General features: G+C 43.1%; 1 protein-coding gene across 14 annotated transcripts in view; it reads left to right on the forward strand.

Moving 5' to 3' along the window:
• Positions 1-27,614, forward strand: part of PITPNM2 (phosphatidylinositol transfer protein membrane associated 2) — a 217,622-nt gene that overhangs the window by 22,391 nt on the left and 167,617 nt on the right. For 11 of the 14 annotated variants that reach the window (XR_009556937.1, XM_035098032.2, XM_035098047.2 and 8 more), the window contains exon 2: positions 16,474-16,576. The gene's annotated coding sequence lies outside the window, so the exon portion shown is untranslated. Of the gene's footprint in view, positions 1-3,725; positions 10,579-12,152; positions 13,344-13,900; positions 15,825-16,473; positions 16,577-27,614 lie in introns of those variants that run through there. The other 3 variants (XM_035098033.2, XM_060269814.1, XM_035098036.2) reach the window with 3 other exon arrangements.

The raw sequence follows: 27,614 nt of genomic DNA on the forward strand, positions 1-27,614 counted from the left end.
AATGAAGCTTGCCTACCATGTTAATGCAGAGAAATAAAAAAGGTCCCTTAGCTACCCGAAATTTGGCAAGCACCCGAGAGAGACTGACTGGGACATTTTGTCATCTGCAACAGAGAAGTCAAATGGCGCCAATGAAATGGCTTCATAAATTATATGTACTGTATAGTGAGGATTGTTCGACTAAATAGTGGGCAATTACCTGCTGTTGAATGGGATCCAAGTATTGCCACTGCCTGAGTTGAGCTGCCTTGTCCTGCCTGATGTTAAGACTTGCTCTGGAAACACTGCTTTATAGTTAAAGAGCAATGAGGCCCCCATGATTTGGCTGGCACCTGAGCCTCTCTCAGATCTGTGGCCAAACATGGAGGAGAAAATTGATATTGTTTGCATTTTAATGAGAAAATGTCAGTGTCACACTTCTTGAACCAATAGGCAAACCAAACCACAACTATCTTTCAAGATTTGCACTCTCCAGCCAAAGAATGTGCACAAAAATTTGGGGGAAACATTCACTAAAGGCATAGTGAAAATACCATAAGAGAATTCTGCTCATAAAATTTTGCTCATAAAAATGTGTTATGTTAGTGAAAATACTGTAAGAGAAAATTGCTCATAAAAATGTGTTAGAACACTATAGAAAAATGCTAGAAGAAATTAGTGCTGAAATGTTGATGAATTTGGATAAGGATGTTAAAAAAAGAAAAAGAAAATTTCTGTGGAAATGTGAACCGAATTTAAGCATAGCTGCCAAGTTATCCCTTTTTTTCAGGGATTTTCCCTTATGCTGAATAGGCTTCCTCGCGAGAAAAGGGAAAACTTGGCAGCTATGAATTTAAGGTTGGGAAAATTAGAAGTACAGAGAAGTGAAATTGATGGCTTCATCTCTCCCTTGGCAACCTTGACCTTCTACTCACTTTTGGCTCCTTCCTATCCTTGGGGAAGAATGTGTTAGATCTTCAAATAAATAATACAATAATTTTAATATTTCCTTTCCAGAGAGGGAAAAACAGTTGTTCCTTATGGTTCTCTGGCCTGACAACTAAATGGGCTCAGGTTAGTGATGTCATTTCCTCTCTTTCCCTGCTCTGCTTCAGAAGGCCAAACAGTGGTCAAACAGGCAGAAATTCAATGGTTAAGATAATGGGGATGCATTGCCTGTTGAATTGCTGCCTGTAATCCAGCACACTGCCTGGAAGGAGAGAGGTCTCAAACTATTTCTGAAGTAGAAGTTGTCATACTCTTGGAACTATGTTTCCTTTTATGCCATTCCAGGTAAAAATAATATACTGTGTACAGTATATTTTTAAGTACCCTCATTTTAGAAAGAACTGACACAACATGGAATCGTTTTCTCTGTGTGGGCGGCTTGCTTATCTCAATGTTACATTTTTGTTCCATCTTCTCTCCTTCCACCCTTCTTTCATATAAATAGACGCTGTTGCGTGTTTGTTGCAGATAAAATCGAAATCCAAATATTTTCTGTCTTCTGGCTGGCTCTTGAGCTGGCAACCCATTGTAGGTGTCTCCTTTATTTATTTCAAAAGCTTTTAAGTGAGTGCTGTAGGGTTTTCTTTGCTTTTCAGGTAGATGCAACAAAGCTCAGGGCTTTTAGGCTGTGGCTTCAAATGTTTCTCTAGGTCTTTGCAAGTTGCTTAGGGTGCTCAGTGTGGTTTCCCCAGCTGCCTGTTTTATCCTCAGAACAACCCTTTGAGTGGGTTAAGCTGAGAGGTGTTGCTCCCAGTACGTTTCCGAGCACAAAGTGTTGTTGCTGACCTTTAAAGCCCTAAATGGCCTCGGTCCAGTAGACCTGAAGGAGTGTCTCCACCCCCATCGTTCTGCCCAGACACTGAGGTCCAGTACCGAGGGCCTTCTGGCAGTTCCCTCGTTGCGAGAAGCCAAGTTGCAGGGAACCAGGTAGAGGGCCTTCTCAGTAGTGGCGCCCGCTCTGTGGAACACCCTCACATCAGATGTCAAAGAGAAAAACAGCTACCAGGTTTTTAGAAGACATCTGAAGGCAGCCCTGTTTAGAGAGGCTTTTAATGTTTAATAGATTACTGTTGGAAGCCACCCAAAGTGGCTGGGGAAACCCAGACAGATGGGCGGGGTATAAATAAATTATTATTATTATTATTATTATTATTATTATTATTATTATTATTATTATATCTCAAGGTTTCCCAGTGAGTTTCATGGCTGAGTGGGGATTTGAACCTGGGCCTTCCTGGGAACTGACACCCAAAGACAGTTTGGTGTCATGGAGATGATGATTCCTTGGCAGGGCAAAATGTCATGTGACAGAGCCAGAGGGGGACGATAACAGTCAAAATGCCCTCTTCTGGAAAAGGTCCATGGGGTTGGATCCAGACTGCTTTCCGTGGGTGGACCCAACCTTCAGGAAAGTGGGACTACGTGGAGGCAGAGAAGGTGGAATTGACAAAATTCCCTTCCGCCCATTTGTCAGCAGTAGTGTCCCATGAGCTGAGAAATCATCCTATATTCTAATTCTGACTTGCTAGCATGGCAGCCCCGTTAGCAGACTCATAGCAACCCCAAAGTTTGCAGAAGTACCAAAATATTTAGGGGAAACTAAGGGGAGGTGGGAACTCTCCCTCCAAAGTAGCCCACAGCGAACTGAGTATGCCCAGTGTCCAACCTCAGAATACTGGTTGCCTTTTTTTTTTTGTTGCTGTGGGTAGGAGTGGAATGAAGTCTCTGGAACCCTCAACAGGACTGCCCTGCACGGCAACATTTTGTTGCAGCTTCAACTTGCTATATCTATATAATGTTCTCTGGCTGTACAGCTTGTCCCAGCTGTTAAATATTGCCTGTGCATGTATATAACATATGCTTTAGCTACTGAAAGTTGAACACAATTAATGGCTTTACTAAAAATGGTAATTTATTACGAGCGCAACGTTACTTGCATGTGTGTGTGACAACATGAATTGATCTTAAAGTACACAGAGATTGTACTTTTTGCACTACCTGCCAACGAAGGCTGCTGTTACGTGCAGCTCATGAAGTCATTCCAGTCCACAGAATCTAATGCTGTAATAAATTTTGTTAGGACTTCAGGTGCTGCAGGAGTCTATATGTCTTATTCTTATAGCTGGGTGCTGTTATTCTCACATCTTGCTTTCAAACTTATCTTAGACCATAGGTGCCAACCTCAGCTCCCCCCCCCCAAAGTATGCGGGGATGGGGCTGAGCCCCTCCGATCTTAAGGGACGAGGACACGGCGGGTCTCTCTGCTGCGCCAGCAGGCCCTCCTTGTGGTGGCAGAGGGCCTCGTCAGGCCTACCCACTATGGTGGCCTTGTGGCCTTCTCCCGACACATGTGATGTCACACATGTGTGTTGCATGTGTGATGTCATGCACATGTGAAAAGCCAATGCACCCCCCCATGTCACGTGGAACTTGGCACCTCAGCCTTAGATACCTGGTTGGTCATCGTGAGAACAGGATGCTGGATTAGATTAGGGTTGCCATATTTCAAAAAGTGAAAAACCTTTGGCCGTTGTTGCCGTTGTTGCCGTTGTTGTTGTTGTTGCTGCAGCTGCTGCTGTGAGTGATATATATATATATATATATATATATATATATATATATATATATATATAGCAAAATCTAAAAAAAATAGACACCTCTGCCTTCAAGGATCTTGCAGCCTAAAATCCAAAACAGATGAGACCACACAGAGGAAGTTCAGGAAGGTGGAGGAGGCAGAGTGAAGGGAGGGGGGGAGAGAAAAGAAATGTTTTCATTTATTTCAGTTGCATGTACCTACAGTAGGCCTCATCTGCCCTCAAAAGCAGTGTCATACCACTTTAAATGGCCAAACACCTTCACCTCAATGTATGTGAGTCAGCTGGCTGTTTCTGAGGACAAGGCCGTTAATTTTCCAGAACCAGTATACTTGTTTCATCTCAAATGTGAGTTGCTAATAGGCACATGCCAAGCTTCACCCCGGCATAATTTATTTCAGGTACGTAATGTAATTGTTCTCTACTTTCAGGCTTTTTCTTCTTCTCCTTTCCATGAACAGGATTCCAGATCCTTAAGCTTGAACATGGGAGGAATCTGCCAGCCCAGCCCAGCACAAACACTTTATTCATTTTAGGCAATGCAGCGGCTGTAGCGCCTTCTGCGGTTGTTTTTGATTTTTCAAAGTGTATTATTTTTAAATGTACCGGTAGTTGTTTTGCTTTGTGGAGCTGCCGCATACTGTAGGCGTGGTTCTTAAAAATAGCAGCAGTGCTATGCCATAGCTGTCAAGTTCTCTCCTTTTTTAAAGGGAAATTCCCTTATGCTGAATAGGCTTCCTCGCGAGAAAAGAGAAAACTTGACAGCTATGTGCCATGTTCTCTGTTGCAAGTTGCATAGCCTGCCTTTAAGAGAGCTTTGTTCCCAGTTCCTTAATGTCACATGTTCCTGTGCCTGAATCTTTCATTTATTGCTTTGCTTACAGAGCCACTACTTTTGTCTGCAAGGTTTTTGTGTAAGTGCATGTTTACTGTACTTTAAAAGGTAACTTAGCTGCTGATCTTCCTTTCTTTCTCAAGCTAGATGTAGATTGATTTCTTCTTTCAAAATAAGTCTCTGATCAGTTAACTTTTCTGCAGCATTGCATTTCGAAGCTTATGTTTGCAACACTTACGGACTCAAAGTTTGAGATTCTGGTTCTCCAGAATTCTAGACCAAATTATACAGGAATTGTGGATTTCACTCACCCTAGGAGTGGGGAACCTGGCACCCTCCAGATGTTTTTTTTAAAAAAAATATTGAAATTTAAACCAAAAACAAACACACCAAATATTTGAAACAGATAATACAATGAATCCAAAAGTCTTAACTCAACTACAAGTAATCATCAAACGCAAAAATTACAAGATCGTTTATACTGTTGTTGTAATGTTGACTTCCCATCACCTCCCGTAGTGCTTCTCATCTTTTTTTGCAAAGTACATACTTTCCTCTTCGTCTTCTTATAATCTCTTTTGTACATCTAATCATACCAACTGAATCTAATCATACCAACAACTCTTATACTCTCTAATAAAAAGCCGGTCATTCTAAGGCTGCCATGGAAATTACGTTATAATTATTTCTCTCTTGTATATATCTCCTAAACATATCCCATTTTTTTGCAAACGACTGTTCAACTAAATAGTGGGCAGATGTTGTTGAACGCCCTCCAGATGTTGTTGAACGCCCAACCCCTGGTATGGCCAGTAGTCAGGGATTATGGTAGTCCAAAAACATCTGGATGACCATAGGTTCCCTGCAGCTGCTGTAAGGTGCCAGAAGACTCTCTGTTTTCTCGCAAAAGACTGACATGGCTACTCTTTTGAGGGGCCCCACTGACAAGAGCTCCCTAGACTTGCTGCAGTGAGGCAGGAGCCCCATAATACCTGTCTCGTCCCAGGACCCTCCAAAATGTGGAACTGAAAGGGAGCAATGAGCCTGAATCAACGGCCACAGCCCTGGTGTTGTATTCCTTCTCCCAGCCACACAGGTGTCTGAGAAGAGAGGGCAATGTGTAGAGTTCTGCTTGCAGGCTTCCCAAAGACATTTGGTTGGCCACTGTGAGAACAGGATGCTGGACTAGATGGGCCACTGGCCAGATCTTATACCTGATATACATGGTGGCAATCCTTCTCTGTCTCCATGCATGTAGGGGCATACTTGGGCTGTTCAAATTAAAAATCAATAAAGGTACAAAAGGCAGAGCTGATGCGAGGAGAGCTGGCATTTATCACACCATGATCAATTAGAGCGGTCCTGCAGCTGCTTCTGAAGTCCCGTCGAAGTTGAGCTACATTTATTTGTTGCTGTTCCATGGAAGCATCAAACTGTCATTTCCGAAGCATTTATTTCTATGCCAGTGTGTTGAAGATAATACTTTCCACATCAGCATGTCTGTAAAAAAGGCTGGGGCTGCACAAACCCCATACATTTAAAGCACACTCGCCCCCAATAATATTGGGAACTGTAGTTTACCCCTAACAGAGCTTCAATTTCCAGCACCCTTAACAAACTATAGTTCCCAGTATTCTTTGTTTTTGGGAGTGTCCTTTAATTGTATGGTGTTTCTGCAGCCTGGAGCATCTCTCAATTAAAAGCATCAGGCTGCAGGGGAAGGGGAGGGGGAGGCCACTGTCTGAGGCCCTGGAGAGCTGCTGCCAGGCAGGTAGTCTGAACTGGTAGACGGCATTTTATTGCGCTCATCACACAACAAGTGCCCCTTGCATGCAAGGCAGTGACTGTGGGTAGGGTTGGGCGAATCTTTCGGTTGTTGTTTCTCATTTTTCTGTTTTCAGTTCAGTTCCCTACAATTACAGATCAACTTGTGGATTTTTTAAAAAGTCGTCAGGAAAACTAATCAAATATACATGTTTGTATGAAGTTTTACCTAATATACATTTTTTTGCTGAACGGTTTCCCCTAACAATGCATTTTTATTGTTTTCACTAACGCAGTACAGTGGTGCCTCGCTTAACGAACACCCTGTAAGGCGAAATTTTCGCTTAAAGAAAGGATTTTTCTAGTGGAGGTTGCCTCGCTAGACGAATTCATGTTACGAAAAATTCGTCTAACGAATCGCGGTTTCCCATAGGAATGCATTGAAATTCAATTAAATGCATTCAATGCATTCCTGTGGGATTTGCTAGACGGAATTTTTCGTTATAAGAATAGACCCGTGGAATGCATTAAATTCGTCTAGCGAGGCACCACTGTACATGTATTTATATGCACAGTTTACCTAAGTATCTGCATTTTTTTTACACATTACTTGACTGGAGAACTGTGTCATAAAATTGGAAGTGCAGATTTTGAGGGATGGCTGGGTCTCGATTCACATACTGTTTTGGAAAGTATGAATTAGGTTGCTTTTAAATGTGAACTGAATTGTGAAATGTGAACTGAATTGAACCTCCTCCCATCCCTGCCTGAGGGTCCTGTCTGTTCCTGCTTTACCCAGCTGTTGCACAGATGTTGAATCGCTAAGTGCCCTGGGTGATTTTGGGTGGATAATGAATTCAGCGGAAATTGAACTGGGGGTGGGTAACTGGAGTAGTATGTATTGATTTGGGGGAATTAATGGTATTAAACTTGATTTAGAAGTGACCGGGAGTAATAGAAGGGGAATTGAAATGATCTTTAGTTGGATCTATTGGAAATTAATTGGGGGTAAATGAATTTAAGAGAAACTGAATTGGGGAAATGGGGGTCAAATTGGAGAAATTATCTGAGTGATTTGGATGAGTTTTATCATAGTTAATTTGTAATGTTTCCTTTTTGCAGTAACTCTCCAAAGCTCTCCACAAACGCCTCAAGCCCACACTTGTCAAAGAAAAAAGTACTACATCGTCTGCATATAATAAAATCTTCAGGGGTTTGACAGTCTAGGGTAGTGAGTGTGTTCCACTGGTAGGCTTCCTGCCAAATAATTTATGTAAAAATGGAAGAGAGTAGGGGCAAGGACACATCACTGTTTCACTCCATTGAGAAGAGGGACAGAGTGGGATACATGGCCTTTGCTATTCCATTTCACCTGCAATCAAGTGTTTGAATGAGAAATTATTTCGGTTGCCTTTTGTCACATATGATGTCTTACTCAGCATCTATACATATACACCTGTGCATATTAGCAAATTTCATACAACTTTGACACTGCTGCCTGCATGAGCTTAGGCAGGCACCCCCAAACTTCAGCCCTCCAGATGTTTTGGACTACAATTCCCATCTTCCCCAACCACTGGTCCTGTTAGCTAGGGATCATGGGAGTTGTAGGCCAAAACAGCTGGAGGGCCGCAGTTTGGGGATGCTTAGAGAGTGTAACTAGGACATTCCCCAGCACTTCTATGGTCTGTTTTCATGGGGAGAAAACAAGAGCCCTGTTGGCTCAGGCCAGCATCCTGTTCTCACAGACAGGGAACCCACAAGCAGGACCCGAGTGCAACAGCAGCACCCTCCTACTAGGACTTGGCAATATATCAGTATATCATTCAAAACCAGTTTGAAGTCCATTTTGTGATATTGGTTCCATAATTTTTGACCTTGCAATATATCATGAATCATGATGCATGTGTGTGTCTCATGCAAAACTCACAATGTGGGGAGAATTGTGAAGCCACCCAATGCTTCTCTCGATTCCTGCAGCCCCTGTAAACTCTGGCAGCTCAGCTCTCCCCTGCCTCATAAAGGGGGCAGTGAATCACAAGAAAAGGCGCTGCAAAAATCACGATGTGGGGAAAACCGTGAACCCAGCCAATGCCTTTACATAGCTCCATCCTTATTACAAGCATCATGATATATCGGTATATTGTGATGTTTTGCTGGTGATATACCACAATGTTGAATACCAGGTATCACCGAGCCTTACTCCCTACTTGTAATTCCCAAGTGGAAGAGGATTGGTAGTGGTGAGCAAGCTCTCTTCAATCTGTTGTTGAATCATAGAATTATAGAATAGCTTTGGAGGGGTCCCCCAGGGTCATTAATCCAACCACCTTCAATGCTGGAGTCTCACCACTACTGATCTTGTTCATACGATCAGCCTGTGATAAACTGAGGAACCTCATGGTACTCCAGAACACCATTTGAAAGTCACTAGACTGCCACCAAGTCTTAAGTAAAGCCTACTTCAGGCAACTTATTTATTCAGCAATCATCCTGATTGGCTTGTAAAGAGCTTACACGGTGGTTAGACTATGTTTAACTTTTAAAGGTAAAGGTAAAGGGACCCCTGACCATTAGGTCCAGTCGTGACCGACTCTGGGGTTGCACGCTCATCTCGCACTATTGGCCGAGGGAGCCGGTGTATAGCTTCCAGGTCATGTGGCCAGCATGACAAAGCCGCTTCTGGCGAACCAGAGCAGCACATGGAAACGCCGTTTACCTTCCCGCTATAGCGGTTCCTATTTATCTACTTGCATTTTGACGTGCTTTTGAACTGCTAGGTTGGCAGGAGCTGGGACCAAGCAACGGGAGCTCACCCCGTCACAGGGATTCGAACCGCCGACCTTCTGATCAGCAAGCCCTAGGCTCAGTGGTTTAACCACAGCGCCACCTGGGTCCCTAGTTTAACTTTAACTGAGTTTAACTTTTACTGAGTATTAATTTTGTTTTGTTCATGGGGAGATGAGAATCCCTTCTGATTTGCTTGCAATGTGTTTACATTTCCTGTTAATCATTAATTCACCCTACAATTTTAAGTGCATTTATTAAAAAGTGAATTTGTTACACTAGGGCAACAGAGTACTTTAATCTACTTTAATTCCACTTGCAAATGAATTAGAGATCTTAAAAAAAGGAAAGAGAAAGAATAATATCAACAGTAACAACAAATTGGAGTACAGAGCCATCACAAAAAGAGGTGAAAATATAACCTGAAACCACCTTGTTGTGGTTCATTGCAAGTATGGTAGTCAGATGAAAGTGTCATTCCACAATGTTCCAACTGGTGCTTGGAAGCCATGCTCAATAGTTTGTGCATATTCAGTACAGGACATCATGTTGCATTAATAATTGTGTTTTTCTTTCTAGAGCAGTGCTCCCACATCTCATGACTGCCACTCTTGGTTCCTCTACTCCTCAATTCACTCTGCATTTAAAAGTGAACCTACCTAATTCATATTTTCCGAAACAGTGCGTGAACTGAAACAGCCGTCTTTCAAAATTCACAATCTTGTGAATTTTACAACAGAGTGCTCCAGTCAAGTTACGTGTTCATAACTTTTAAATCAAAAAGCATAACCTATACTGTAATGAGGTGTGCATATAGATGCACATATTAGTGAATATGCCATGCAAAAATGTGTTATATTAGAGGAAATCACTTTGCAAAAATGTGCATGTAAGCTAAAATTGCATACAAAATCTGTGTTTTAGGAGAAATTCACCCTAAAATGCTAATAAATGTTTTGAGGGCTTTAAAAAATAATGCTTCAAACTGATATGGAAACCTAGAAAACTGAATTTAAGATTGAGAAACCAAAACTGCCAGATTCACCTGACTTCAGTCCATTAACCCACTTCGTTAGAATCTCTACTTCATTTCAAAATGGTAGAATTGGAGGTTGGCAGGAGACTTGGTCTACGCCCGGCCTGGTTGAATGTTCTTAGCTGAATGTTCTTTCAGACTGGCTCTGAATAAACAAAGCAATGTTGTGTAAGGGTAATGGAACAGAAGTGCATCACTTCAGCGCAGGAATTTTTAGTGTACAGCTGAAAAGATTAAAACCTTTTCTGCAAGCTGTTGGTGAATCTAAAGAGCCAGCAGAGAACTCTACAAATGTGAAGTGTCACTGGGCACAATAATCCACTGAGAACTTGGAAGCGGAGCCGCTGTGAAGTGGCAGAGTACATGCTCTGCGTGCAGAATCCCTGGCATCTTCAGATAGAACAGGGGAATTAATACCTTTGTCTGAAACCCTGGAGAGCTGTTTTGACGCTTGGTGTGGGGATGCCTAAACTGGAGGGATCATTGATCTGATCTGGCATTGGGGAGCTTCCTGTGTTGCCTGGGTGCACTACTGTGAAAGAAATGGAAGCACATAGCTGATTTCAGTAGGGGTAGGAAAGTGTTATTTTTTATGGTTTGTGACAAAGGATCTGTAAACTGCTCTGGCTGTTAATATGCAATCGGGCAGGCACAGTTCAAGCTTTTGCTTTTAGCACTTAAAGTGCTAGAAAAACTTGAGATCAGGGTATCTAAGGGGCTGCCTCGCCCACCGTATCCCTGCCTGGCAACTGTGCTCCTCACATGGGGCATGGCTGAGCGTACTGTATGCTCCAGAGATGAGCTTAGCCTGTATTGAAAGTCTCCATCTCCAGCTCTCTGGAATTAGTTACCAGCCGAAATGAGACCAGTGCCTAGTGTGGTGATGTTCAGGCACCCACTGAAGACGTTTTTTCATTAGGAAGGCTTTCCTTGCAGTGTAACCCAGTCATTTGTGGAATATCTATTTTATATCTGATGAAATTGCTTTGTTGTTTTTAGAATTTGTATGAATGCCTTTTGGGTTTCTAGCATTTCTCGAGCTGATTTTATTCTTCTTAGAGTTTCTGTTTGTGTGTTTTATTCTGTTTTTATTGTGTACATTGCTTTGGTGGCTTTATGCTGTGAAGCAGACTATAAATTTGGGCACTGTTAATAATAATTAATAATAACAACAGCTGCCACAACTTGAGGAGGACAGGCATGAAAAAGTGAGACAATCTCTGAGGTGGCACTGACAGTGGTTTATTGGCCAATGTGTTTCCAAGTCTTGCAACTTTTCTTTAGTGGCAAGGAATACAATCTTCAATGAATACAAATATCTCAGCCTTTAAAACAAGTATGGGATAAGCATGGGGTGTCCTTGGTGAGTAGGACCCACCCCTCATGCCTATATTAGCCCACCACTTTATTATTATTTTTCTGATGTTCAAATCAGTGGCTGCTTCTGGAGAGTTCAGTTTTCGTTTCTCACAATACCCCCTGACATAGTGTTACAGCAGTTTGAATATGCTTGATGGGGTGAGCTCCCATTGCTCTGTCTCAGCTTCTGCCAACCTAGCAGTTCGAAAGCATGCCAGCGCAAGTAGATAAATAGGTATCGCTGTGGCAGGAGGAAGGTAAATGACGTTTCCATGCGCTCTGGCTTCCATCATGGTGTTCTGTTGCGCCAGAAGCAGTTTAGCCACATGACGCAGAAAGCTGTCTGTGGACAAATGCTGGCTCCCTCGGCCTGAAGTGAGATGAGCACCGCAACCCCAGAGTCGCCTTTGACTAGACGTAACCATCCAGGGATGTCTCCTTCCTGTCGGCGGCTGGGGGAGAGGAAAGAAGGAGGAGAAAGGGCTGCTTTATCCTCCTTCTTTCCTGTCCCCCTGCCGCCGACAGCAAGGACAGGTCCCGGGGTTCGGGGAAGCGCTGCGCAAGCGCTTCTCTGAACCCCGGGATGTCTCCTTCCTGTCGGCGGCTGGGGGAGAGGAAGGGAGGAGGAGAAAGGGCTGCTTTCTCCTCCTTCGTACCTGTCCCCCTGCCACTGACAGGAAGGACAGGTCCCGGGGTTCGGAAAAGCGCTGCGCAAGCGCTTCTCCGAACCCCGGGATGTTCTAGCGCCCGTTTACTCAATGGGCTGAATTACACTAGTAATCTATAAACCAAGAAAGGTGGTGTTGGGGGAAGGGCCAGAGAAGATTCTTTACACTTCCTTAAAATTAATGATGAAATTTGATTGACTTCCCATCTCTCTCTCTCTCTCACTACCCCTAACATGCCCTTCCTTCAAGTCACTTCCTACCTACACATGATGCACACATCATGCTTAATATAGATTACTTTGAAGCAAGTTGCCATTGATCAATCATCACAATTTATAACACTCCCACTCTACCGCCATGCCTCTCTGGTTTGGAAGGTCCCATTCAGGGTAAGGGCAGATTAGTTCTCCTGTAGCGCAAGAGTGGGTAACCTGTAGCCCTTCAAACGCTCTTGGGCTCCAGCTTCCATTCGACACAGCCAACGTGGCCAGTGGTGAGGAGTAATGGGCACTGTAGCCCACCACTAACTGGGGAGCCCAATGTTCCATATCCCCCACTATACCACATTTAAAACCCAGCCCTGCAAGTGAGTCCATAAACAGTGCTGACCTAGGGAGGGGAAAGAAAAAGAGCCCATTCTCTCCTAGTTTACCAAAGCAGACATGCCTGGTTTCCTTTAGCTCGCCACAGGCAATTGGGAGGGCGGTTATTTACATGTCTGCTTTAACGGCACAGTAGTCAGCACTAATTTGTTAAATCCCTGCCAGGACTTGGTTCTTTTGGAGTAAAATGTAATGTGGGGGGAGGGGGAAACACATTAAAGCACCCCCCCCCCGGAGAAGCAGGAGGCAGAACATGTTGGGAAACAGGTGGAGTTTATCACAAATGAGATAAAATTGGCACATTAACGCAGAAATAATCAGAGGTGCAAATAAAAGGTCTTAAACAGGGGAGCAGACTGGGGAGGAGGACTGTTTGCTGAGATTTTGGACTTTCACTGCAGTGCTTGGTTATGCAATTTCTGTAGTACATAGAAGTTTGCTAGCTCTTTACTTGTTGAGTTCAGAATATATAATTTCTACTGCAGAAGAGCAAAGAAAATGGGCCAGCCCTCAAAAATTTCCAAAACCATTGAACTTTTCTGGACATTTAAAGTTTTATTGATGAGGAATTATGTGAAGCAAGATGTCAATGGTGTCCTTTGTGTCTAAACCAATTGTGTGTGGCCGCCTGTGCAACCCAGCATACAGCGGTACCTTGACTTACGAAGGCGATCTGTTCCGCGGCGCTCTTCGGAAGTCGAATCCTTTGTAAGTCGAAGCGTCCATTTTGCGCTTTGCACATGCGCAGACTGAAAATACTTCCAGGTTAGCGGACTTCGGAAGTCGAGGCATTTGTAGGTCGAGGTACCACTGTATTCCTTTCTTGAGAAGGGAAGATAGAATGTTGCTGGAGTCCAATTCTCATCAGCCCTAGTCAGGAATGATGAGAATTGTAATCCCAACAACAACTGTAGCCTGTGATTAGCTTGACTTCTTATTGATCAGCTGGTTATTATTGCTTTTGAATATAAAAACCTTCAAACTCTTGTTTGGGGAGACAATCAGCAAAATCAGCTCATATAACTTAACTCCTAGTATATATTTTGGAAAGCTGTTGTCCTCTATGCATTTGGACACATCTTCAGATATTGTAACCCAATTTTTGCATTAGGGTTGTTGAGATCAAGCAGCAGGCTTTCATTTGTGTTTGGATAAAATTGGGCACCATTTTGAATCAAGATGGCGGATGGAACCTTTCCAAACTTCATTGGGTTTTTTTGGGGGGGGGGGTGTTCTTATAATTCCTGAGCAACAGCAGGCACTTTCCCACTAGTACTTGATACATGCATTTATGTGTCTGCAGTCAGTTAATCGATTTATTACTAAATTCTCCCAGCTACAGCCCTTACCCAGACAAGAACCTCTTTGTTCTCAAATCTCTTTCTTCTCAAATCATACACCATATTGTTCAGTTTCCTCAGTGAAGTGTTATCAATATTCCCCCCCCCCTGGACTCCATCTGTGCTATTTGAGTGGCTTTGCTAACAGGAAAAACACCCTTGCATTGACTTTCACTTGCAAAATATGATGCTGATGGGGTGGGGGTGGGGCAAAAGCTCTCTTTTTCCTGGTCTGTGTCCAAAGTCAGTTCTTGTTATTTAGACCCTGTAGTATTGAATCACTCTTTCACTTTCAAAACAGTAAGAAATACTTAGCCAAATGTATCAGACATGCATTGAACATGCAGTAGTGTTTGAACTTAGGCAAGCCAGACTCTCTCTGCCTCTGCTACCCCTCCCCATGTCACAACACCAGTCATTGGAAGCTAGAATGGATAATACAGTACTAGAGTATCTTGCCTTTTTCAGAAAAACCACACTGGCATCATGCATTCACAATGTTTCAAACATTCTCTAAACAGCAATATCCATGCTAGATATTGTCTGTTGTCAATAAATATCCAATTTTTCAAACAGAAATCAGCATTCAGTCCTTCCTCGTGAATTGTTTATATTGTGGTTTTTAAAGAAATCTTTCAGTTTGCACATTTACTCAGAACTATTTTAAATAAAGCAGCATTAAAATCCAATAAATAACAAGCAGGGGTAGGTAAAAAACAAGGACCAAGTGCATGGTCTTTCCATGTATGTTTTCTTTAAACTTGGTTCTTTGTTCTCTTATATACTGTACAGAGAAAAAAACAACAATCAGAATTTGCACTCCTGGTCTTAAATAACTGCAATGTGCCTGTGTGGATGAGCTTTCTACACCCCCCCCCTTTTTTTAGAACAGGTGGTTCATCAATCTGCTGTAAACATAACTCCATGTTTCTAAATTTCTGATTTCCTTTTTTATTCCTTCTCGTGTTTTTTTTTAATTTAAAAAAGATGAACTTCATTTACTAATGTCTGACAATTTCCTGGGGTCTTTGTTTGCCACGGAACCATGCAATGACCTTTCTAACGATGTAGTTTTTGAAATTGCAGGAGAGTTTTTATCCTGTGCTAGGTTAACAGTGCAAATCCTCTACTCAGCCATAAACCCCACTGAGTTCAGTGAGACGCATATAGGATTGAAGCTAAGGGCTCAAATTTTCCATAGTAAAATTGGGAGTGCTCTCGCAGTATCAATCTACACCAGCTGTAAAAATGTTTTATTGTCAGCGAAACAGCTGGGAAAACCAGACACACACGCAGTCACTCCTGTGTTTACGGCCTCAATATTGATTTGTTTCTGAAATATGTCATATATGGCAATTTAAATGTTAGGGTTTGGTATTTAATTTTTTTTTACTATCTTTTTATTTAAATTTAATTTCGCTACATTGAATACATTTCTCATGTATCAGTCATGTTGCATGCTAAAGGTTTCAAATCCAGTTGCAAGGTGTTAGTTTATATACATTCCACACAATCATATGGAAGGGCTGGCTGATGTTGCATGGATGCAGGATCCCACCCTCATCTGGGGCTGAGCCAGGGGACTGAGTCCATGTGCAAACCAGTTCTTACTGCAGACTTGTATGAGTTGCCTGTCACTTGTATGAGCTGCATCTAGGTGACCAATCAGAAAGGCTTCACAAAAATCAATCACATGTAGCCTGAGAGAGGGAGGACACATACAGTTGGATAGGCAGAAATTATTACAGTATGGGCTACTTAGTTTGATGGACTTATTTCCATGGCTGCCATTTGGTATAGAAGCAGCAGGAGGAGGATGTTTCTGGAACCCACCTTACTTTCTAGGGTTGTAAGTTGTTTAAAATTGTTCTTAATACTGTGTTGCAACCTGTCCTGGGACCTTAGGATGAAGGGGAAGTAATAATAGATAATAGGTACACTGGAAAGCTAGTGACCTTGTGTGTGTGTGTGTGTGTGTGTGTGTGTGTGTGTGTGTGTGTTGGGGTATGTGGAGAATGACCAGGCATGGAGCTAGCCAGTCTATCTAACTTAACAGCTGCATGCTTAAAATGGTCTCTGCCCTGGAAGTGCGCTGGAGACGTTTGTGTGGATGGAGACTGTTGATCTTGGACAGGGAGAAAGGATGCATGTGAGGGTGGCCACTGCCCTCTGCTGTCCCTTGCCTCACCCCTCCCTGGTTAAATTTCCATGAGTTAGAGCGATGACGATGTTTCGCAGCTTGGAGCCAGCTGAAATCCCCAAAGCACTCCTTTGGCCGCCTGCTGTCACGTATTGAATTTCTAACATACCAGGGGGAAGTCTGCCGAGCCTCTTGGATGATGCAGAGTTCAAAAGCCTCCCCAGCAGCCTCCTGCTTGTTTGTACAGGGGTGATTAGCATGGTGTTCAGTGCTGCTGGAAAGCCAATGCATTTGCCGCCTGCTCCTGATTTCCCTCCTGCTTGCTTGTTAAGCCCATGTTGCTTTGGCTTCCCTCTAGGATACTGATGTTCAGGGACTGGTGCCGACACCCTCCACTGCCAATGCTGCCCTGAGCCTCTCCAACATACGGACACATCAGGTGGTTTTCTTGTGCCCCCAAGGTAAGTTATGTGATGTACATCCTCTGCTATCTGATTCCTTTGTTTCCCTCTCCCTCCAAATTCTATCTGTATTTCTGGCTGCATATTGTTTGTGCTAGAAGGGGGGGGGGTTACTTTCTGCACCCAGCTGCGAGGATATACAAACTTTGTGACTGCATTAATCAGGTAAGGTAAACAAAATACTGTACATATAATTTCTCCTTGTGTCATTTATTCAGCTTTTGCTGCTTGCAGTTTAGGACATATTGTGACAAAGGCTTTTTGTTGGCCTGCTCCCTGCTCCCTGGAAATGTAATTTGGCTACCTTTCTGGCTTTTGAGACCTCAGCAGGCATTGCCCACCTACTTTCATATTTTTGCAGTTATAAGGGCGGGAAACTTTTTTTTAAAAAAAGAATGAAAATAAAAGCTTTTACATCACGAAACTGTTCTGGGAACACATTTTGGATCCTGCACTCATGAATTGCAGCATATGGACAGCCTTGCATGTATGAAAACAATATTCTGCTGTGTATAGTTTGGAAAAAGGTGGAATTATGCAACTGAAGTGGGGCCTTTTCAGTAGTGGGCCATGCTTGTTGAATGTTATTCCTGGGAAGGCACGCCTGGTGCTGTTTTTAGGTGCCAGGCAAAGGCTTTTCTCTCTACTCGGGCTTTTAGCACTTAATTTGAAAGGTGACGTTTTGGCCTCATTTAGTGTGATGCATCTGTTAAATCCTGATCTGTTCAGTTGTGTTTTTAGAACTTCATTGGATGTTCTTATTTGGTTTCAGTGTAAGTCACTTTGGGTTGCTCTGTGAGAAAAGGGACCAAAAAACAGAATAAGCAAAAACATTTAAATAAATACAATCCATATACATCATGTAAATATTATTTGTATATCTTGTTCTGTTTCTGCTAATTGTGGCAAGGGACAAAGATCTATGCAACACATAGTTAGTTACCTTCATGCAGGAATTCCTATCCATCCATCTTCCCTAACCTCCTCTGCCACTCCAGGGCTTCTGAGATTTCAATGGGAATAATAGAAGAGCTAGAAGGTTCTAGCAACACTTCCTAGGGAGGGAGGAAGGGAGGAAGGAGGATTTTGGTCTGCTTTTCACAGCAGGCTGATTCGATCCGAAACACCCCCAACGTGCAAATCGCAACACAGCAACTACCTCTGCACTGCAAACTTTTTTGGGTTTTGTGATGCAGTTTCAGTGCACTAGAAGTCTGTGAGTAAATATGTATTATACATGAAAGATGTGTATTTCGGGGCGTGTTCTATGTTTTAAGCTGTGTATTTACGTAAAATATGTGTACAATTCAGATGTGGACTTTTCAGGTGCGTCTTCCAAAAAAAGAAACAAATCCAGAGGATAGTTTTAGATGGAAAGGACATAAAACCGAGTGCCTTTGAGACTGAAATGGGATGGAATTACAAACACGGTCCATTCCCTCTTACGAAGTCCAGCATTCATACAGTCCCAGAGAGCCATGGCACGTCTCCATGGCCCAGCCCCACAGCAACCCTGTAACATCCATAGAAAGGAAACCTCAGGGCGGATGGATGGCACAATTCCTTGCCACCTCCATGTTACCCCTCCCCTGGAGGCCAGCAGCACCCATGGGAGAAGGAGTCTCTCAGTTTGTCTGATCCTCTCTACAAATGTCTGAATTCTGTGGAACTTGTCTGTCTGTGACGACGTGGCTCTTTCTGCCATTCCAGCAACATGCGAAGTAGGTCTAAATATATCTCCCAAATGTGGTTAGTTTGGGGTTGATTCCTTATCTGTCTCCTTTCTAGTGAAAACTCCTAGCTCTGCACATGATTCAGGGTAGAACTAAGGAGGAAAGAGTGGGTTGATGCCTGTGGGCTCCCAGCGCAGTGTCGACTGACTGCGTACTTCCTGTTATCAGCAGAAGGCTCCAACTAACTTTGCTGGTTTTAAATGTATTCTTTTGGTTTTAATCTGGGATTCTCTTCTGTCTTTGAAAGCAGACGCCTGAAATGTCTGCCATGCTTGTAGCGGGTTGTCCATAGGAGAGAACAAATGCACTATAGAAATGGTTATACAACTAAGCATTAGAAAAAGCATTTTGCCCCATCTGGGCTAGCACTAAGGAGAAGATTCCCAAAGGATCTGTTTTCTTCTTCTTCTAAACCTTGAAGCTCCATTTTCCACGGATTTGTATGCTGTGAGAAGTTCTGCTGATTTTGCAAAAGATACTCGTGACAGGATTCAGTTGCTCAAAATGATTAGAGATGGGGGATTAAATTGATTCAGTTTTATTTGAAAGCTGAATTTATCAAATTGGCCCTTTCTGAAACAATATGAGAACCAAAACACAGCCACCCTTCAAAATTGGCACTTATCTATGTGCCCTAATGGTGGCCAAGAGACTGATACTGATGAATTGGAAGAATAAAGATATGAAACCCTTTAATCAATGGATCGACAATATGACAACACGCGCAACTTAGGAATGGACTTACAGATGTAGACTTTGTTTGGATAAATATGACAACATTTGCAATGAGTTTATACAGAAAGTAGTAGGATATTAATATCTATCTACATACATATTAGGATAATAACACTGTATCAATTTGTATTAGAATGTTTGGGAGTATATTACATTGTGTGTGTGTACACATACACATCTTCGTTCATTCCCCCCTGTATTTCTTTATAATTTAAATTCTTTCAATAAAATATTAATATCATAGCAGAGCCACTCATTCTCTTGATCATTTCAGTTGCCCTTTTCTGAACCTTATCCAACTCTAAATTGTATCTCACATGCGCATTAGGCAAGCCTTGCCTTTTTTTTAACCTTTTGGTTTATATAGCATTGGGGGGGATACCAGCAGATTACCCATTCACACAGATTTGGCAAGAGACTTTGAGGCCGACAGTCTGACTCTGCTGGTTTGGTAAGTGTCATACTGGTACTTGTGGCCGTCTGACTCACTGAATTTGGTGACTTGGTAGTTCATAACTACATTCTCTTAGCTATGTAATGGCTCCTTACCTGACTCCAGGGTGGGTGGTGGTTGTGGCCTGCTGTGCGGGCTTTCCCTCCTTCCCCAGGGGCCAAAAGGCTCCCCGTAATGGCTGGCCCTTGAGTCCTCCCCTGGCTGACCACTGTGGATGGTGGGATAGCCCACCAACACCAAAATCTGAACTGCCCAGTCAGGGGCAGGCAAGAGGGTGGAGCTTAGGTGGTGGACCAGAATGTGGATGCCTTCCCTCTGGTCCTCTGCCTGACATTAAAAACCTGCACTCAAATCTCACATAAAGTGGTACCTCTGGTGACAGACTTAATTCGTTCCGGATGTCCGTTCTTAACCTGAAACCGTTCTTAACCTGAGGTACCACTTTAGCTAATGGGGCCTCCCGTTGCCACCATGCGATTTCTGTTCTCATCCTGGGGCAAAGTTCTTAACCCGAGGTACTACTTCTGGGTTAGCGGAGTCTGTAACCTGAAGCATCTGTAACCTGAAGTGTTTGTAACCTGAGGTGTTTGTAACCCGAGGTACCACTGTACCTAAGAATCTCACACACCTAAACTCTCTGGAAACAGAATGCTACCGACACCTTCACTAGCCTTTGAGGAAAGCAACACAATTCTGATAACTCTTTGGGAAGTTTCAGGCATTGTCCTAAAAAGGGCTTTTGTGAAAAACATAAACTCCAAAGTCACTCTCATAAGGGTTATGTAACTGAGCAGAAAAGAGCCCTGGACTCTGACATCACTACAGAGTGTCCCTCTATTCCCCCTCCCAGCAATGTGTAAAATATCACGGCCTCCGGATGTAAGAGCACGTTCTCTCTTGCTATTCCTGATCCAGCAGGAAAACTTGGACAGCTCCTTCCCTTGCGGTTTGCTATGATGTAAATAATATCTTGGCCGGGTCACACGTCCTGCCGCTCTTCTGATGTGGCGTCTCCAAGAAGGGGGGGGAGGAATGTAAACAAAACAGTTTTTGGTTGTTGTGGAGGAAAAATGTCAGCATTGTGGAAAATTAGCGCTGGGATGGTTCTATCCTTATAGGGCTTTAAAAAAAACAATAGCTACAGACTCATAAAGTTTGTGAAAATTTTGTTTTAAATAAAACAACCAGTTGAATTTGAAAATCTACAAACTTGCTAGTGCACATCATTTTCTTCTAATCAAGCCTGCCTGCAACAAGCTACGTTGGGGTACTTCAGTTGACTGCAAATGAAAAGGATAGTCTTCTAAGTTGAAAATAATTTTGGGGGTCTCCTTGTCAATTACAGGCCTATTTATAACTAGCTGTACCCGGCCACGCGTTGCTGTGGCCCATGCGCTAAATTGAAAAGAAAAGAAAGAGAAAGTATACCTTTTAGAGTTGTAGAATATCACAATACTTGTGGGTAGATCATATTTTTTGTTGTTCACATGGGGTCCCGAGGTGGGAGTTCTGTGGGGGTGGGGTGGGGGTAGCGCGGGAAGGCGGTACAGCGCGAAGTTCTGGAGGGTGGGTGTTGTTGGAGACTGAGTGTAACATGGAGGTGGTCAGGGGTCCCGAGGTGGGAGTTTTGTGTGGGGGTGAGTTTTCGGTCTCCTCTTTTCTAGGCTAAACATACCCAGTGCCTTCAACCATTCCTCATAAGGCTTAATTTCCAGAGCCTTAATCAGCTTGGTTGCCCTCCTCTGCACACCTTCCAGCTTGTCAACATTTTATTGAGAGCAGTACTTTTATTGTTTTCATGTGAGTATTTTTTTTAATCATAAGCTGTGTAATAAGTAAGTAAAACAAACTTTTTTTTCCATAGAAACTCTCAAAGCCATTCTTGTTTACATCTTAATGTGGCATCTGTAGTTCAAAGGAATTCATGACTTTCTCGTGAAGCAGTCCTTTTTTAGTTCCTGGAAATGGGGAGAGGCTTGGATTGATTACCTTCAGGTTTCAGAAACAGTTTGATCCCTAATGGCTATATATCAAATAAACAAAAATTCAAAACAGTGGGAATGATTGGTGAAAATAAGCTACAGTATTTTGTTGCAAGGAGGAAAGGTAGAGCAACTGCTTTTAAAACGAGAACATGTTTTGGGGGGAGGGGAACACTTTGACATTTTAAAGTTAGGTTCTAACCAGGGATAGGATTAGGATATGTCTCTACATGGTGCTTCAAGCACACTGTAGTTTAAATGTCTGGGCTTTCTCCACCCTCCCCTAATCCTGATTCCTTAGAATTCAACCCCTCTGAAGGAAACAAGAATTTTGAACAGAGAATTCGCAACACCCTAAGCAATAAATAAATCTACAGTTCCCAGTGTTCCTTTGGGAACAGCCATGAAGCCTTTTCAGCTAACCCAGTTTTAAAAACTAGTTTGAAATGCAGATGGATACTACCGTATGTTGATATTGGTTGAGGGAACAGGAAAATGGAGCTCCCAGTTGCCAATAGTTTTGGGGTTTTTATCTTGGCTAGTAGTTTTATTTTGGGGGGTACATTCAGATGTTGGGATTGTTGTGTTAGTTGTCCTGGTTATAATACTAGTGCCTCTGTTGCCATTTCTGACTTTCCTTTTACACTGCTGATATGGAACTGTGGCTTTTTGCTCGCTATACTGCCTTGGCGCATGGTAAATTTCACCCAGGCCAGTGGGTGTGGTGTGACACAACAGCAGACAGCACTAGGCATGTCACCCTCCCAATCCCTTTGTGCACACGTGCAGTTCGGTTCCCCCATTGTTCCCCCATGAAAATGGCAGGAAGGAGCTGTATACTGGAGTACCACCCTGTGATTTGGGGGTGGGCAGTGGGGTGGTAAACAGATTTCCCCCCTGCATACCTGCCAAGTTGCTGTCAGAGAAATAAGGGACCGGGCGGAAATAGCAGACCGAAAGTAGCGCTGCTGCCATTTTGGAACTGGGCGGAGCAGCATCAAAAGTTGCTTCTGAGCATGCTCCGCCCAGTTCCAAAATGGCCGCCACACCAGAATAAACCGGGGGGGGGGAATCCGTTTTTTCAGCTAGGAACAACTGGAAAAACGGGGATTTCCCAGGGAAAATGGGAGACTTGACAGCTATGCCCCCCTGAAGCAGTCAGTGTGGACATGAATGCTAAACTTGCACTAGATTACCAGAGCTTCTTGTGTTGTATGAAAGATCACATAAAGCAGGCACCTCCAAGCTATGGCCCTCCAGATGTTTTGGCCTACAACTCCCATGATCCCTAGCTAACAGGACCAGAGGTCAGGGAAGATGGGAATTGTAGTCCAAAACATCTGGAGGGCCGAAGTTTGGGGATGCCTGACATAAAGCATGAAAATTATAATGTAAGGAAACATCATGAAAATGGAATAAAGTGCTAAGTGGCTTCCTCTTCTCCCTCTCCTCCCACACTGCTGTGCCTAAGTGACCTTATCTGGCAGCTTTGCAATCCATGCCACAGACCTGGGCCTGAGCTGCCATGATGTTTTCTCACGATGCCTTGAAACAACAATGCAGTGGAAGGAGTGTGGAAAATTCAAATGACAGCTTCCACCCAGCAACCTGGCACAGAAAGCCCAGGGCAGGTCTCTGTGCCATGGCAAACTCTACCAGGGCTCCAGAAGGTGCCAGAAGTATGGAGCTGGTATTTTATTTTTATTTTTATAATTTCTATCCTGCCCTTACTCCCAAAAGAGCCTAGGGTAGCAAACCACCAAGCAGCAAAAACAGCACAATCAAATAAATAAACAAAGGGATCAAAAACATTTGAAAAAAACGTATTTAAAGCATTAAGAATGTAAGAAATGTTTAAAATGTTAAAATTATTAGCATATCCTCACAGCTAATAATTTCAATATTGCCAGGAACACGACCTCATGAGAAAGACTGCCTCTTTCCCTACAGACTCTCTTAGGTGTTGAAATTGACAGAGAGGGCCCCTCGTGGTAGTTCTTCCTTCCTCAGAAGGTGTTTTTTTGGGGGGGGGGTGATCTGGAGGAAAGCCTTCTCTGTGGCAGCACCTAAATTGGGAATCTTCTGCCTACCAGAGAGTTGCTCATCTGGTAACTTCATGATACAGCTGATATCTTTGCCACGTAAGATATATATTTCTAGGGCCCAGCCTATTTTTGTGGTTGTATTTTTTGTAAGTTTTGTAAGAAGAAGAAGAAGAAGGAGGAGGAGGAGGAGGATGCTTGGGTGAGAAAGAATGTTTCAAAATCCTATCTATTGATAAGTAATCTATATAAATAAAAATGTAAATGCCCGTTTGTACAAAATAAAAAATCTCTGAAAGTTTTTGATCGATTGCTTTGAAATATTGACAAAACGTTGCATTTGAATACGGGAGTGTTTGCATATAATTAGATTATATAGATGTCACACCTGTGACAGGTAAAAACATGCTTTTTTGGAAAAACAGCGCCATCTGTTGGCTGTCAAAGCAACACACAGATTTTTTACTCCCAGGACGCCTTGGGGTGCGCGGTGGCGTCCTTCCGGCATGAGCACGCAGAGGATACTTGGGAGCAGGTGGCCGGCGGCTCCTTCTGGGAGAATGGGGGCCGGATCCTGTCCCTTCACCGCCGCCGCCTCCCCTCTCACTGCCGCCCTTGGCATTTCCGCTTTCGATAAGGAGCTGCAGCTGGGCCGCCTGCGCCCTTGCCCACCAGGATCTGCTGGGCAGAGCAGCCAGGCCCTCCCAAAAATGTGCATACAATAGGTGGCTCCATCTGGGAGAGCGGGGGCCAGATCCTGTCCATTTGCCGCCACCGCCTCGCCTCGCATCCATTTGCCACCGCCGCCTCGCCTCTCCCCACCACCCTTGGCATGTCCGCCTTCAATAAGGAACTGCAGCTGGGCTGCCTGCCCACTTGCCCACTGGGATCCGCCGGGGAAAGCAGCCAGGTCATCCCCAAAATGTGCATATGGTATGCGAGGGGGAGAGGGGGGGGTCGGGGTAGAGGGTGACATCACGTGGGGGGAAGATGTCGTCACACGGTGGGGGCAACAGAGAGAGGGCTGTCGTTATGTCATGCGCCTGTCTTGGGAAATGGGGGCCCTGACTGAGCCACAGCAACGCGTGGTCGGGTACAACTAGTACTGTACTTAATATAGTTCAAACCAATGTTAGTGTTTTTTATACATTATAACTTTCCTTTTGGGTTGAATCCTTTTTCAATTTATTGTGTTGTTGACTTCCTTCTACCTCATTATGGTTTCAAAATCCCCTCCCCCAATGTTAATAAGGGTTAGGGTTAATTTGTAAGGGAACTCTTAGCATCGAAACCGACACAAAAACGAAGAAGCTGAGTCAGCTGTCGCAGGATCCAGGTTCACCCCCACTGGCCTGCTTTCAGAGCTTCAGGTCTTTGCTGTGGAATGAAACAGTTTTTCTGAAGCAGCCTACAAGATTGAGTTGGACAACCAGTGTTGAAGGGTCAGTGCTTCCTGGCAGAAGGCATGGCTTCCAAGTATTGGGTCCCAGTACCATTATGTGGTGTATACCGGTAAATTAATTCCTGATGGTGATTGGTGTTTCAGAGGAGAGGTCCTCAGTCTCCCATGCCCTTCGGGTTCAAACAAAACGACACTCATCTATTTTCCTGCCTCTTGCATTCCACTCTTTAAATTCTCTTAAGGCAAGGAGAACCTCAAAATTGCGCATTCATCATTTTAAGTCAACTGGAAGCTGTTTGATTAAATAAATTCTTATTAAAAATAAAGAAATAAAAGAAATGATCTGTTCACTTTCTTCCAGCACACAGATGCTTTCAGGAAAATAAATTTCCTGAACGAGCCATTTGGACAGTCTCTGTGGACTTTAAGATCCACATCATTAATTCAATTTTGCTGCTTTCATTAAAATTATCCGCAGTTTTTAAAAATATATTATTATTATTACAACATACAGTACAAGTGCACTTAAAGTAGGAAACCAAGGCCATCTGAAAAGCATTTAGGGAAAGTAATTTTGAGGAGACTCACTAATGGTTTTGAAAGACTTTTGGAAACACAATATAAGGCAGGTCTGCATCAGCAGATGAAAACTGGAATGAGAGGAAAGAGGACAATATTATCCCCAATCCCTCAATACTGTATGTCTGTAGCTGAGCAGCAGGAAGAAGAGGCATTAATTTTTAAGGAAAATCTTACAATGAACAAGAACCTTGTATATAAACATTAATGGGGATGATGCATAAGCAGAATACTTTTATCAGACAGGGGCTGCTAGCTCTTGAATGTTCTCTCCATTGAGTACCCACTACCTGTTTGCTGAAGCCTGGAGGCATAACAAAAACTGAAATAATGGGCTAATGCTGCCAATTTCTTCAAAAGTCCAATACAATACAAACAGCACGCAAAGGCACAATATTCAATCAAGTTTCAATCAAGTATTATTAGTACAAAAAGAAAACAATAAGAGAACCATATACAAACGCTGACACAGAAGCTAAAACCAAACGTCAAGCAGATAGCATATACAAATAAATACCGAAAGGCAAACCAGTCTTTATGGTCTTTGAGGCTATGTAGCGGTCAGCAAAGTGGCAGCAGGTCAAACGAAGTGTCAATAATAGACAGGCTGTCGGCGTTTTTCACCTGTTTCACCCATCTGACAGGCTTCTTCAGTAGTTTCTCCTTCTGCTTTCTGTTATGTTTAATACATTCACTGGTGGTATAAGCCAGGTCTTATTAGTATTTGAACTAAATTACTAATATACATCTAAACAAACAAATATCAAAGGCAGTACTTACAATTCGTATGAAACCACTTATCTTGGCTTAGGCCACAATGCTCAAGTTCTTATTTCGAAAGGTTCTCTCATGCAGCTTTGATACATATATCTGCTTGACGTTTGGTTTTGGCTTCTGTGTCAGCGTTTGTATATGGTTCTCTTATTGTTTTCTTTTTGTACTAATAATACTTGATTGAAGCCCGGAGGCATAGCTTGGTATTTAAAAGATTTGTGGCATGATTCCATAGTCACAAATTTGCAAAAAATTGCATGTGCCAATTAATATGTATATAGGCAAATTTAGAATCTGACTGACAGAATGCAAACCACCTAATTTCCCATTCAAAATTACCCCACAGTAGAATTTATATTCGCTTGCACCCCATACCAGATCATCTCAAACCAATTCCTATTCAGTTCAGTTAATTTCTCAACAGATCATCCTGCTCCAAGACAATTCAATTACGCTTCGGTTACCCCCACTCATTACTCCTAAAATTATCTCTAGATAAAGTCAGTAACTAAAGTCACCTCCACCCCCATTCTGTTCCCCACAAATTTAGTCTACAAAAGAACCTGGCAATAAAAATCACATTTAAGTCTCAGACAGTTTTCCGGGTCATGTAGCCAGCAGGACTAAACCGCTTCTGGCGCAATGGAACACCGTGACGGAAACCAGAGTGCATGGAAACGCTGTTTACCTTCCTGCTGCAGTGATATCTATTTATCAGTGTTACCTCGGTTTACAACCACAATTGTTTCCGGAAGTCTGTACTTAACCTGAAGCGTACTTAACCTGAAGCGAACTTTCCCATTGAAAGTAATGGAAAGTGAATTAATCCGTTCCAGACGGGTCCGTGGAGTACTCAACCTGAAGCGTACTTAACCCAAAGTATGAGTGTAATTGGTTCTGGAAGTCTGTACTTAAAGTGAAGCGTACTTAACCTGAAGCGAACTTTCCCATTGAAAGTAATGGAAAGTGAATTAATCTGTTCCAGATGGGTCCGCAGTGTTTGTAAACCGAGGCGGTTGTAAACCGAGGTATGACTGTACTTGCACTGGCGTGCTTTGAACTAGGTAGGGCTAAGAAAAGAGTCCCTATCTGAAACTCTGGAGAACTGCTGTCAGTCTTCCTAGATGTTGCCCATTGGCCTCTGCCTGCTAGACAGCAGCTCCCACTGAGGACTTTAGAGGCCAGGGAGGCCAGGTGAGCTGCTGGAACCCGCTCAGCTTACAATGCTTGCTGTTTCATTCAAATGGCCAAACTGTGGTTTGTACCTGGCAAACCATGGTTTGATTGCTCTGGACCAAACAGCAAAATATAGTTTTCTCTAAATTTAGGATTAGTAG

The sequence above is a fragment of the Zootoca vivipara genome, chromosome 17 (genome assembly GCF_963506605.1).
Source record: "Zootoca vivipara chromosome 17, rZooViv1.1, whole genome shotgun sequence".
NCBI lineage: Eukaryota > Metazoa > Chordata > Lepidosauria > Squamata > Lacertidae > Zootoca > Zootoca vivipara.